Source organism: Papio anubis, chromosome X (assembly GCF_008728515.1).
Source record: "Papio anubis isolate 15944 chromosome X, Panubis1.0, whole genome shotgun sequence".
Lineage (NCBI taxonomy): Eukaryota > Metazoa > Chordata > Mammalia > Primates > Cercopithecidae > Papio > Papio anubis.
Genome location: NC_044996.1, coordinates 20,046,309 through 20,060,275, shown reverse-complemented (window position 1 = coordinate 20,060,275; position 13,967 = coordinate 20,046,309). Strand labels below are relative to the sequence as shown.

Below are 13,967 nucleotides of genomic sequence, written 5' to 3'. Positions count from 1 at the left end.
TTGGGAGGCCAAAGCAGGCAGATCACTTGAGGCCAGGAGTTCGAGACCAGCCTGGCCAACATGGTGAAACCCTGTCTCTACTAAAAATACAAAAATTAGCCGAGCGTGGTGGCACATGCCTCTAATCCCAGCTACTTGGGATTTTTAAGAAAAAGAAAAGAAAGGACCTGGAGGCCAGGCACGGGGGACTCATGCCTATTATCCTGGCACTTTGAGAGGATCACTTGAGGCCAGGAGTTCAAGACCAGCCTGCACAAGATGGCAAAAACCCACATATGTGTGTGTGTGTGTGTGTGTGTGTGTGTGTATGGTGTATATAGTATATATATAGTGTACATAGTATAGTGTACATATATATAGTGTATATAATATATATATTAATACTTTAAGCAACATATAATGAGTGAGGTAATATATTCCTTAAAAAGCAATATGATACATTTTAAAACCCAATAGAAATTCAGACTATCTGCTTCATAGAAACATTTATTTATCCAACACATACTTTATTTTTTTTATTTATTTATTTTTTTAGAGATGGTGTCTTGCTGTGTTGCCTAGGCTGGAGAGAGTGTGTGTGTGTGTGTGTGTGTATATATATATATATAGAGAGAGAGAGAGAGAGAGAGAGAGCGCGAGCGCACTGAGCTAGGCCCTGAAGATCCAAAGATAAATAAGACATTTTCCTGTCCTTGAGCAAGTCAAAGTCTAATTAGGGGAAACTAGGTCACAGTCAAATGGCAGAACAGAGTTATGATTTGGGTTCAAGAGACAGAGTTCAAAGGACAGAGAACTCTGTGTGGGTCTTGGAGAAGTCTTCACAGAGGAGTAGCAATTCATTAGATAGAGAAGAGGAGGGAGGACATTTCAAGGAGTGAGAGGAAACACTCAGGCAGAGAGGAATGTTCAGGGAACAGAGAGGTTCAGAGTGGCTGAAACTTAGTACTTGCGAGGGTGCAGCAGGAAACAAATTTAGGGAAATTAGACTAAAATCAGATTGTAGTTTTTGGACTTTAGCCTTTGAGCACAATAGGAAACCCAGAGCATAGATTCCTCTGAGTTCTTAAACCTCAAAGGTTGTTTAAACAAGATCATATCTACTTTAGAAAGGTAACCCGAGCAACATCATGCAGAACACATTGATGGTGGATGGAAGACGGACTAGACGCAGGGTCACAGGCCAGGTCACAGATGGCGAGGGTCTAAATGAAAAACGGAGAGTGAAGAGAAGGAGGTAGATTAGAGAAATGACCAGAAGGCTGAAGAAGAGGTTGCTAAGGTTCCCAGTAGAAACCAACAGATGGAGTGTGGCCATGAAAGGCAGTAAGAGGAGTGAGTGAGTGAGTGGAGGCAAGATGAGTGTTCAAAAAGTATGTGTTGGGCCAGGTGTGGTGGCTCATGCCTGTAATTCCAGCACTTTGGGAGGAAGAGGTGGAGGCGGGTGGATCACTTGAGGTCAGGAGTTCGAGACCAGCCTGGCCAATATAGTGAAACCCTGTTTCTCCCAAAAATACAAAAATTAGCCAGGCATGGTGGCAGGTGACTGGAACCCCAGCTACTCAGGAGGCTGAGGCAGAAGAATCGCTTGAACCCAGGAGGCAGAGCTTACAGTGAGCTGAGATCGTGCCACTGCACTCCAGCCTAGGCAACAGAGCAAGACACCATCTCTAAATAAACAAATTAATTAATTAAAATAAAGTATGTGTTGGATAAATAAATATTTCTATGAAGGAGATAGTCTGAATTTTTGTTGGGTTTTAAAATGTATCATATTGCTTTTTAAGGAATATATTACCTCACTCATTATATGTTGCTTAAAGTATTAAAATCAGTTTGTTTTTTTTCAAATCATTTGCTATAAAGTAGAAGAAACAGCCAAGGTTGTAAAAATAACAGTAGAAAATTGGTATGTGGGTAACGGAAAATTTACTACAAATAAATTTTATTTGACAATTAGCAACAACTACTTCACCACACTAATTAGCTATTGTCAAAATATGGCTAGCTGTTAAGTATTTCACTATTTTTTGAATACTTGCTATGTTTAATGAGCTATTTTTCTGCTCAGAGGGGAATGAGAGAATTGTTTTCTTTAAAAAAAAAAAAAAAAAAGACAGCTAATAAGCTGTTGCTATTACTCTCAGTTATTACTCAGAGACCTTACAATCCACTGAAGAAACCAGTCTTGGAAGCAGATTTTATATAAGAGACAAGGAAGTGCACGTCAAATGAAAGCAAAGTAGGGCGGGAATAAAAAGCAAAGATGAAGTGGGTGTGTGTAGGGGGTGGGAGGTGGAAGACAAATAAGAAAGGCATAAGGTGGTATTTCAGTTGGACCTTTAGGACAAGGAGTTTGCCAGCAAAAGCAACAGAAAAGTGAAAGTGCTTGGCATGTGTTAAGACGGGATATTGGCCCTGTGTGAGTGGAACACCAAGAGTTCATGGAGGGAGAAAGGACTCTGAGGCCAAAAGCGTGAAGATGCTAGAAAGCTTTAAATGTCATGCTCAAAGAGTTTGAACTGTGGAAAAATGATCTACTCTGTTATACATAGGAGAAGAGCAGGTTACACCTAATGGCACCATCTATTTAACTTTGGAATAGACATACTCAGATATCATCAGCCCTGAGCCTGGTTCTATTGCTATCCAGAGAATGGGTATAAACATGTCACGCTGGACGTGGTGGCTCACACCTGTAATCCTAGCACTTTGGGAGGCCAAGGCGGGCAGATCACTTGAGGTCAGGAGTTCAAGACTAGCCTGGCCAACATGGTGAAACCCTATCTCTACAAAAAAAAAAAAAAAAAAAAAAAAAAAAAGCCAGGTGTGGTGGCAGGCGCCTATAACTCTGGAGGCTGCCACAGGAGAAATCACTTGAACCTGGGAGGCGGAGGTTGCAGTCAGCCAAGATTGCACCACTGCACTCCAGCCTGGATGACAGAGCAAGACTGACTCAAATAATAATAATAATAATAATAATAATAAAAATCTGACAGTTGTGGACTCTTGACTGGTGCGTAACTCAGACTGGTCTGTATTAATCATGTTCCAGGGTTGATATTCTAAGGAAATTTGTAATTCAAACCAATAATGCTATTAGTTGCCCCTTCTAACAAAAGTCAGAAATCTTTTCTGGATAAAACTTATATTAAAGGGATACATTGAGTATATAATTTGTTGCTATAGGCAATAGCGTTAAGAACAACATGCCAGAGTTGCTGTTTCAAGCATCTACTTATATTAAATGTGATAATGGTGATAATGCATGTAATGTGTTTAGCACAGCACCTGGCACACAGTATGTGCTAAATAAATGGTAACTATTACTACTACCACCATTATTACTATCATCGTCAAACACTCTAAAATACATCATTTAATGATACATAAACAATTTGGATTATATGCTGAGTATTTATAAAACTAGGCTATCTGTCCCCTGTTACCCAGCAGTTTCCAGTCTTTTCCTATTTGATCTTTTATTTATTTATTTTTAATAGATTTTATTTTTTAGAGCACTCTTCGGTTCACAGTGAAATTGAACAGAAATTATAAAGAGTTCCCACATACCCCCCAGCCCTCACACAGGTGCAGCCTCTCCCACTATCAACATCCCTCACCAGAATGGTGCATTTTTTACAACCAATGAAGCCACATTGGCACATCATTACCACCCAAAGTTCATAGTTTACATTTAGGTTCACTCCTGGTGTTGGATATGCTAAGGGTTTTGTATGACATGCATCCATCATTATAGTATGCTACAGAGTAGTTTCACTGCCCTAAAATTCCTCTATGCTCTGCCGTTTGTCCTGATCTGTTTTCTTCTTCTTCTCCTTCTCCCCTTCTCCTTCTCCTTCTCCGTCTTCTTTTTTTTTTTTTTTTTTTTTTTGAGAAGGAGTCTCAGTCTATCACCCAGGCTAAAGTGCAGTGGCCCAATCTTGGCTCACTGCAACCTCCACCTCCTGAGTTTAAGCAATTCTCCTGCCTCAGCCTTCCGAGTAGCTGGGATTATGGGCGTGCGCCACCATGCCCGGCTAATTTTTATATTTTTAGTAGAGACAGGATTTCTCCATGTTGGCCAGGCTGATCTCGAACTCCTGGCTTCAAGTGATCCACCCACCTTGGCCTCCCAAAGTGCTGGGATTACAGGCATGAGCCACCAGGCCTGTCCCTGATCTTTTCGTTTTTAACAGATATTGGCTCACATTTTTTTCTCATTATAAAGCATATATATTTAATATATATAATTTTATACATTCTGAGTCTTTCCATGTTAAAATTCATCTGCAACGCCATTTTAAGTGCTGAGTATTATACTGTAAGGATGTACCATAATAATAAGCAGCACTTTTATTATGTGCCACACATGTTTTATCTCATTCAATTCTCACAGCAACCTCATGAGGTATGCATTATTATCACCCCCATTTTGCCTCAGAAAAATTGAGGGCTACAGTGATTAAGTAACTTGCCCAAGGAGTTATTCAGTCATTGCTAGAACTGGAATTCAAATACAGGTAATGAAGGCTCTTTCGATTGATCTATTCCCTGTTGTTAGACATTCAGACTGCTGCCATATTTTTTGCTAGCTCATGTAAATAATGTTGTAATAATATCTTTTAAGCTAATGTTTGTGCACATCCTTAATTCTTTAGGATCAATTCATAGAGCTGGAATTTCTGGGTTGCAAGGTTGTTGATACAGATCGCCAAGCTGCCCTCCAGAAAACTTACCTAAATTTATTTCCCAGTAGTGTATTAGAATACCTATTTCCTTGTACCCTCTCAACATTAGATACTGTGACCTTTTTTCTTTTTTACTTGAACCCCTAATATTGCTAATTTTAAAAATATTTACATTCCCATTCTTAAGGCATACTATAAAAATAATCAAATTTTCAAAGCAAGCAGAAAACACTGTGATTTATACCGTTTTGGAGATTCTTCCTCAGTATTTCCCTTTAGTAACACTAATTGAGAAGTTGTGCAGTGGCATGAACAGAATCCGAAAAATTAAGGTTTTCCTGAAAAAAATCTCATCTATACATGGATATATATGTGTGCATGTATATATTGTGTATATGCATATACATGTACACATGTATGTATATATGTATACATGTACATAGAATACATGTATACAAATATACATACATATACACACATATACATACACACAAACACACACACCTTTGAAGAAGTAGAATTTTAATACATCTAATTCATGCTACTAAGGTTCACATCTTCATCGATCAAATGCCCAGAAAATTCACAATATATAACATGAAACACTATGGTTTATAAAGTTTATAATCTAATGAAAAAGATATATAACCTGAACTTAAATGTATACATATTTTCTATAGAAATTGTGACACTTTGGCTATATTAAAATTACATGTCATAAATAAGACAATTACTTTTTATTAATTTTTTATTTATTTAACTTTTATTTTAGGTTTGGGGTTACATGTGAAGGTTTGTTACATAGGTAAACACGTGTCACTAGGATTTGTTGTACATATTATTCCTTTTCTTTTTTTCTTTCTTTCTTTTTTTTTTTTTTTTGAGATGGAGTCTCGCTCTGTCACCCAGGCTGGGGTACAGTGGTGCAATCTCGGCTCACTGCAACCTCCATCTCCCAGGTTCAAGCAATTCTCCTGTCTTAGCCTCCTAAATAGTTGGGACTACAGGCACGTACCATTATGCCCGGCTAATTTTTTTGTATTTTTAGTAGAAATGGAGTTTCACCATGTTGACCAGGCTGGTCTCAAACTCCTGACCTCAGGTGATCTGCCTGCCTTGGCCTCCCAAAGTGCTGGGATTACAGGTGTGAGCCACCGTCCCTGGCCTGTTGTACATACTATTTCATCATCCAGGTAGTAAGCCCAGTACCTGCTAGTTATCTTTTCTGCTTCCCTCCTCACATCCTCCCCGCTCAAGTAGACCCTAGTGTCTGTTGTTTCCTTATGTTCATAAGTTCTTACCATTTAGCTCCCACTTATAAGTGAGAAAACATGGTATGGCAAATTTGTTTCATAAAATAATGATGGAAGACTTCCTAGAAGAGATTATTTTTAATTTATATGTAAGGAATGGGAAGGAACCAGTTTAGGTTCAGGTAAAGGCTTAGGATTTCCCATTGAAAAACTTTATCCAGGAAATCATGAGAAGATTGACTGAAATTGATGACACCAGCAGGGAGATAGTGTGAAATGTCTGAGGTAGGTAGGATTTGAACTTGAGCTACAGAATCATAAGCTATAAGAATGTTTTAATTGGACAAAATGTGGATCAAATATTGTATTGGCTGATTCTTTTAGTAATAATGCGAGAAATTAATTGCAGAAAACAAGGCTTCTGTAAGAGAATTCTCCCCAAATTAAATACTACAAGTGGTGTTTGCAAAGGAATTACCTTGGATAATTTTTCCACATGAAACAAAGTATTAAAATAGAAATAATGAGTTTACTGAGATGTAATAAACATCACTGGTATCTTCTGTGTAAATTTCCCACTGTGCCTTTTTCTCACGTTCCAGGAAAAAAGTCCTTGGAAGGAACCAAGAGTATCAGCACCAAGGAATGATGTCATGGTGTGAAGATGGCTGGGAGTAGAAGTAGGGGGAGGTTAGGGAGGGTGCTGGGTGAAGCTAATTCCTAAGAATTATTTCCAGTGAAGGGATTAAGATAGGAGGAAAAATCAAGCTTAGTTCCATTTAAGAGAGATCACAGAAAATTAATATTGTAAAGACATTAAGATTTTTAAAAATTATGTTTCATTTTCCTAGGTTTGCTGTTTTTAAGCCATTTCCTACTATAGTAACTACAGATAAAATGCTCAGAAAATCCTAAACAGAGGGTTGTACACTATGTTTATAAATGTCTCTGCTTAGTTTCAGAAATGATTTAAGATGGTTTATAATGCTACTCAACATGAACTGAACATGGGCTAGATGCACAGGGCATAAAGTAGGATCAGGAATGTATTACATGCTTGCGACATTGTGGGGCCATACACTAGATTTGGGGTTTGTGGTTGCCAATATGAAAAGCAAAACCTAATGAGACAGATGTCAGTAGGCCTAAAATTAGAACAGAGGAATTGCTCAAGAAAAGCACAACCTTTTCTCTTAGGAAGATGAGACATTTCCCCTGCTTCCTTTGGAAGAGGAGGGGGTGGGGATGGAGAAGTGACGCAGTGACACCCAGATTGAGAAGGGCCAGAATTCCTGGTGGGAGAGAAAAGCACAGGCATGTCAACTTCAGAGTTCTTAGGAGATAAAGCAAAGAGGTGATTTGGGAGAAGGCATAGTCTCAATGTCAGAAGAGGTCTTCGGGCTTCTATTCAACAGAAGTGGGTGAAGTGATTTCCCGAGAGAAGTGAAGAAAATATTCGCACTTAATTAAACAAAATAATTGCGAGGGAACAGTTTTTTTTTTTTTTTATACAATGCTTGGAAAATATACATCTTTATTTTTGTGTTGAATGAAACCCATGGCTCTTCAATGCCCTCTGTCACAGTGATTTGTTTCTAAAACAGTTTTACCTATATATGTATGTATACACACACCCCCCATATATATATACACACCATATATATGTATATATGGTATATATGGGGTGTGTGTGTGTGTGTGTATATATATATATTTTTTCATATGGAGTCTGTCTCTGTCGCCCAGGCTGGAGTGCAGCGGTGGGATCTTGGCTCACTGCAAGCTCCACCCCCTGGGTTCAAGAGATTCTCCTGCCTCAGCCTCCCAAGTAACAGGGATTACAGGCACGTGCCACCACACCTGGCTAATTTTTTGTATTTTTAGTAGAGATGGGATTTCACTATGTTGGCCAGGCTAGTCTCAAACTCCTGACCTCAAGTAATCCGCCCGCCTGGGCCTCTGAAAGTGCTGGGATTACAGGCGTGAGCTACTGCGCCCAGCCTGTTTTACCTATATTTAAATACATGAAAAGTAGCACCAATTTTTAAAATAATGGTAAAATACACTAACATGAAACTTACCATCTCAACCATTTTGAAGCATACAGTTCAGCAGTATTACGTACATTCACATCGTTGTGCAGCCAATCTCTAGACTCTTTTCATTGTGCAAAACTGAAACCCTTTAAAACTGTACCCTTGCAAAACTGTATCCTTTAAACTACAACTCCCCATTCCTTCCTCCTCCCAGACCCTAGCAACCACCATTCTACCTTCTGTCTCTTTGAATTTGGCTACTTTAGATGCCTGTGGCACCAATTTTAAGGATAGGCCAGTATAGGATATAACCATTAAACTTATAGTTTATGATATCATTCAATAATATTTGTATTTTTTCAAGAATAATGTTTCTATTTTGTAATATAATATCTATTAGAAATGAAAACACCTGTATTGCTCATGCTTTGTGAAAAACACCCAACTAGTATAGAAATGCATAAAGTAAAAATAAAATTCTGCCTATAATGCCAGGCTCCAGAGATATATACTAAAGATAGGTTGATAGATATCCTTCTCAACATCTGTAAATATATATATAAGAGCTTGCTATCCATTGATTTTGAACCCTGGGTCTAATTACTAGGTACATAATTAACTGTGGCTGCTGAAGATGGAGGGTGGAGAGATAGAAGGAACCTGAGTCTCTGATGACGTCATTGGGCCACTGAACTAACCCGGCCTAGAACCTCCTTTTCTTGGGGTTTCTTATTATTTGAGATAATAAATGTTCCTTATTGTTTAAGTCTCTCTGTTTTTTGTTTGTTTGTTTGTTTTTGTTTTTTTTGAGACAGAGTCTTACTCTGTCACCCAGGTTGGAGTGCAGTGGCGTGATCTCGGCTCACTGCAAACTCCACCTCCCGGCTCCAAGCAATTTTCCTGCCTCAGCCTACTGAGTAGCTGGGATTACAGGCGCATGCCATCATGCCTGGCTAATTTTTGTATTTTTAGGAGAGACGGGATTTTACCATGTTGGCCAGGCTGGTCCTGAACTCCCAACCTCAGGTGATCTGCCCACCTTGGCCTCCCAAAGTGCTGGGATTACAGGCATAAGCCACTTTGCCCAGGCTGTTTAAGTCTCTTCGAATTGGATTTTACTGCTTTTGCCAAAAGCATTCTAATTCATGTCATTCCCCTAGATAATTCAGCAGTTCTATACTAAAGGTAAGTATATACTTACATATGTCTTATAATAATAATGAAGTGATACTTTGACACAATAAAACCATATGCATAGTATTGTTATAGCAAGCTAAACCAACAAGCCTTGAAATCCCCATCATCCAATAAGTTAAAATGACTTCAATTCTGCCAAACACAATCTGTTATATAAGATGGTTTATTTTAAATATACATTATATTAAACTGAACATTATGCAAATTAAGAGCCTAGAATTCCTAAGGAATGTTATGCATTTTTAAAATGCCAAGTATTGCCGGGCACAGTGGCTTACGCCTATAATCCCAGCACTTTGGGAGGGCAAGGCAGGTGGATCACGATGTCAAGAGTTTGAGACCAGCCTGGCCAATATGGTGAAATCCCATCTCTACTAAAAATGTGAACATTAGCCAAGTGTGGTGGCGCACGCCTGTAGTCCCAGCTACTCAGGAGGCTGAGGCAGAAGAATCGCTTGAACCTGGGAGGCGGAGGTTGCAGTGAGCCAAGATCACGTCACTGCACTCCAGCCTGGGCAAGAGATCCATCTCAAAAATAAATAAATAAATAAAGGAAAAGTATCCTTTAAGTGTTTGGTACTAGAAAAAAAGATTTTAAAATTATAATTTTTAAAAAGCCAGGTACACTGGTGGCTGACTATATGTACTATTACTGATTTAAAAAAAACACATATTTATTGAGCATTTAGTATGTGTCAGTGCTGTGCTGAGTGCTTTATACTGATCAAGGTAATCCACAACAAACCTATAAAGCAGTTACTCTTACATTCCCATTTTACAGATGAGGAATTTGCCCCCCCGCCCCCCAAATAACTGAGCTTGGATGTACAGTGTCATTTATAGGTCCTTGGCTCTCAGTTATTCTTCAAAATCAAATCTGGCTTCATCTTACCCCACTCCTCCTTCTATGGAAAGTGCTCTCAAATGTAAGAATTCATGAGTAATCTCTGTTTTGATAATTTAAAGGACACTTTTCAGTCTGTTTGACTGCTTGACAGCATATGACTTACAACTTTTCCTTGTTTTTTCATGATACTACTCTCTTCTGAAGCCTCCTCCTGCCTCTCTACTTAGTCCATCACTCCTCTTCTGATTGATTTTTAAGTGTTGGTGATTTTTAAAGTTTTGTCCTGCAACTTCTTCTCTGCTCTTTCTATACTCTCTTTGTAGGTAGTATCATTCATTCCCACAGCTTTAAATAACAATCTACTGATGATTCCCAAATGGTTATCTCTAGCCCAGATCTCACTCCTGAGCTTCAAACTAGTACATCGAACATCACTAGTTTACATGTCCAAGAGAACCTCAAATGTAACATGTGCAAAGCTAAACTCATCCTCCTTTGTAAATCTACTCTTCTTGCAGTGGTCCCTTCTTATTCTGTGGCACCACCATCCCATCAGCTGCCCAAGCTAGAGACCTAGGAGTCATGTTTGCCTCCACTGTTTCCCAACATCCATTGATTCCATCTTTTAAATTTCTTCTGAATCTGGAACTTTTCTCCATTTCCACTACCATCACACTAGTCCAGGCTACCATCAGCTCTTTGCCAGGGTGATTGCAGTAGCCTATCTGATCTTCTTGCATATACGTTTGCCCTCTTCCAATCCACTTTCCACTCTGCAGCCAGGGCAATCTTTTAACAAATCTGATCATGTCAATCATTGGCTCAAAACTCTTCAATGGCTTCTCATTGACCCTAGGATAAAGTGCAAAACACTTAACATGACTTGAAGGCCCTACAAGATCTTGCACTAGTCTACTTCTTCAACCACATCTCTCACTACTGTATATTTACTTTCACTGTAGCTAAAATGCACTTCTTTCAAATTTTATACACACTCTTTTATCTATACAGCATACTTCCTTTTCCAGGACTTCAAGCATACTGTTTTCTACAAGGAATATTGTCTACCCCTGTCATCAATATCCCAAACTAGCTAACCCCCTCACATCAGTAAGATCTCAACTAAGATGTTATCTCCTCCCCAAACTCGGTTAGATCAACCCTGGCAACTAGATCAGGGCCTAATACGTAGTGGGTCCTAAACCACTACGTTGGTTTTGCTGAGTAGAAGACTGGATAGGTATGGAAGGCTTTGAGAGGCAAACAGGTGCTCAATAAATATCATTGAATGAATGAGTAAATGAGTGGAAAGAAGAAATATTTATTTAATGAACAGTTATAATTTCTCCCACTATATTGTGGGAATAATATTGAATATCATTCTATGAGGAGGAAAATGTCCACTTTTAAGATTAGCAAGCAATATTTTTTGTTTGTTTGTTTATTTTTTGTTTTGAGAGAGAGTCTCACTCTGTCGCCAGGCTGGAGTGCAGTGGTGTGATCTCGTCTCACCACAACCTCCAACTCCTGGGTTCAAGCGATTCTCCTGGCTCAGCCTCCCCAGTAGCTGGGATTACAGGCATGCACCACCACACCCGACTAATTTTGTATTTTTGGTCGAGATGGGGTTTCACCATGTTGGCCAGGCTGGTCTCGAACTCCTGACCTCACATGATCCTCCTGCCTCGGCCTCCCAGAGTGTTAGGATTACAGGTGTAAGCCACCACGCCTGGCCACGAGCAATATTTTTAAATTGGTATCAAGCTATAACATTTCACTAAAATGTATTCTATAGATTCTATCACATTAAAAATCATATTATAAGAGAAATCTATAATACACAACACATAACACATAAATTACCAAACTGATTCAAGAAGAAAAAGAAAATCTCAACAAACCTATAACAAGAGATAGAATTTGTAATCAAAAACCTCCCAACAAAGAAACATCCAGGACCAGATGGTTTCAACGCTGAACTCTACCAAATATTCAAAGAATCAACAACACCAGGCCAGGAACAGTGGCTCACACCTGTAATCCCTGCACTTTGGGAGGCCGAGGCAGGTGGATCATCTGAGGTCAGAAGTTTGAGACTAGCCTGGCCAGCATGATGAAACCCTGTCTCTACTAAAAATACAGAAAATTAGCTGGGCGTGGTGGCGGGTGCCTGTAATACCAGCTACTCAGGAGGCTGAGGCAGGAGAATCGCTTGAACCCGGGAGGCAGAGATTGCAGTGAGTCAAGATCGTGCCACTGTGCTCCAGCCTGGGCAACAAGAGCAAAACTCCATCTCAAAAAGACAAAGACAAAAACAAACAAACAAAAAACAAGAATCAACATAAAATCCTACCCAAACTCTTCCAAAAGTGGAAGATGAAGGAATACCTCCTAATACATTCTATGAGGCCAGCATTACCCTGATACCAAAGCTAGCAAAAGATACCACAAGAAAACAACAGGCCAATATCTCATGAATACAGATGCAAAAAGATTTATCACAGGAATGCAAGGGTAGTTCAACATGGAAAAAATAAACGTAATATACCATATGAATCTACCAAGGTGGGGAAACACATGATCATCCCAAGAGATGCAGAAAAAGCACTTGAAACAATTCAACACACTTTCATGATAAAAATACTCAATAAGGCCAGGTTCGGTGGCTCACACCTGTAATCCCAGCACTTTGGGAGGTGGAGGTGGGCGGATCACTTGAGGTCAAGAGTTCGAGACCAGCCTGGTCAACATGGTGAAACACCGTCTCTACTAAAAATACAAAAAAAATTAGCTGGGCGTGGTGGTGTGTGCCTGTAATCCCAGCTACTCTGGAGGCTGAGGCAGGAGAATAGCTTGAACCCAGGAGGTGGAGGTTGCACCAAGCCGAGATCATGTCACTGCACTCCAGCCTGGGTGACAAAGTGAGACTCTGTCTCAAAAAGAAAAAAAAAAAAAGAAAAATATTCAGCAAGTAGGAGTAGAAGGAAATTTCCTTGACATGATAAAGGACATTTACCAAAAACTCACAGCTAAAATCATATTCAATGGTGAAGGACTGAAAGCTTCCCTACTTAGATGAGGAACAAGACAAGGATATGTATGCAATTAAGAAACTAGAGAGCGGATAGCTAAACAGAAAGCAGCAGAAACCTCAGCAGAGGTAAACGCCCCTGTCTGACAGCTTTGAAGAGAGCAGTGGATCTCCCAGCACGGAGGTTGAGATCTGAGAACGGACAGACTGCCTGCTCAAGTGGGTCCCTGACCCAGTTAGCAGCCTAACTGGGAGACATCCCCCACTAGGGGCAGACTGACACCTCACACCACACACGGTGGGGTACACCCCTGAGATGAACCTTCCAGAGCAAGAATCGGACAGCAACACTCGCTGTTCAGCAATATTCTATCTTCTGCAGCCTCCGCTGCTGATACCCAGGCAAACAGGGTCTGGAGAGGACCTCGAGCAAACTCCAACAGACCTACAGCTCAGGGTCCTGACCATTAGAAGGAAAACTAACAAACAGAAAGGACACCCACACCAAAACCCCATCAGCACGTCACCATCATCAAAGACCAAAGGCAGATAAAAACCCAAAGATGGGGAAAAAGCAGTGCAGAAAAGCTGGAAATTCAAAAAATCAGAGCGCATCTTCCCCTCCAAAGGAACGCAGCTCATCGCCAGCAACGGAACAAAGCTGGACGGAGAATGACTTTGACGAGTCGAGAGAAGGCGGCTTCGGTCAATCAAACTTCTCAGAGCTAAGGGAGGACCTACGTAACCAGCGCAAACAAACTAAAAACCTTGAAAAAAGATTTGACGAATGGCTAACTAGAATAACCAATGTAGAGAAGTCCTTAAAAGAATTGATAAGAGCTGAAAACCATAACACGAGAACTACGTGACAAATGCACAAGCTTTAGTAACTGACTCGATCAACTGGAAGAAAGA

At 39.9% G+C, this 13,967-nt stretch overlaps 1 protein-coding gene across 14 annotated transcripts in view; it reads right to left on the bottom strand.

Moving 5' to 3' along the window:
* Positions 1-13,967, bottom strand: part of FAM122C (family with sequence similarity 122C) — a 121,161-nt gene that overhangs the window by 90,398 nt on the left and 16,796 nt on the right. The window lies entirely within an intron of this gene.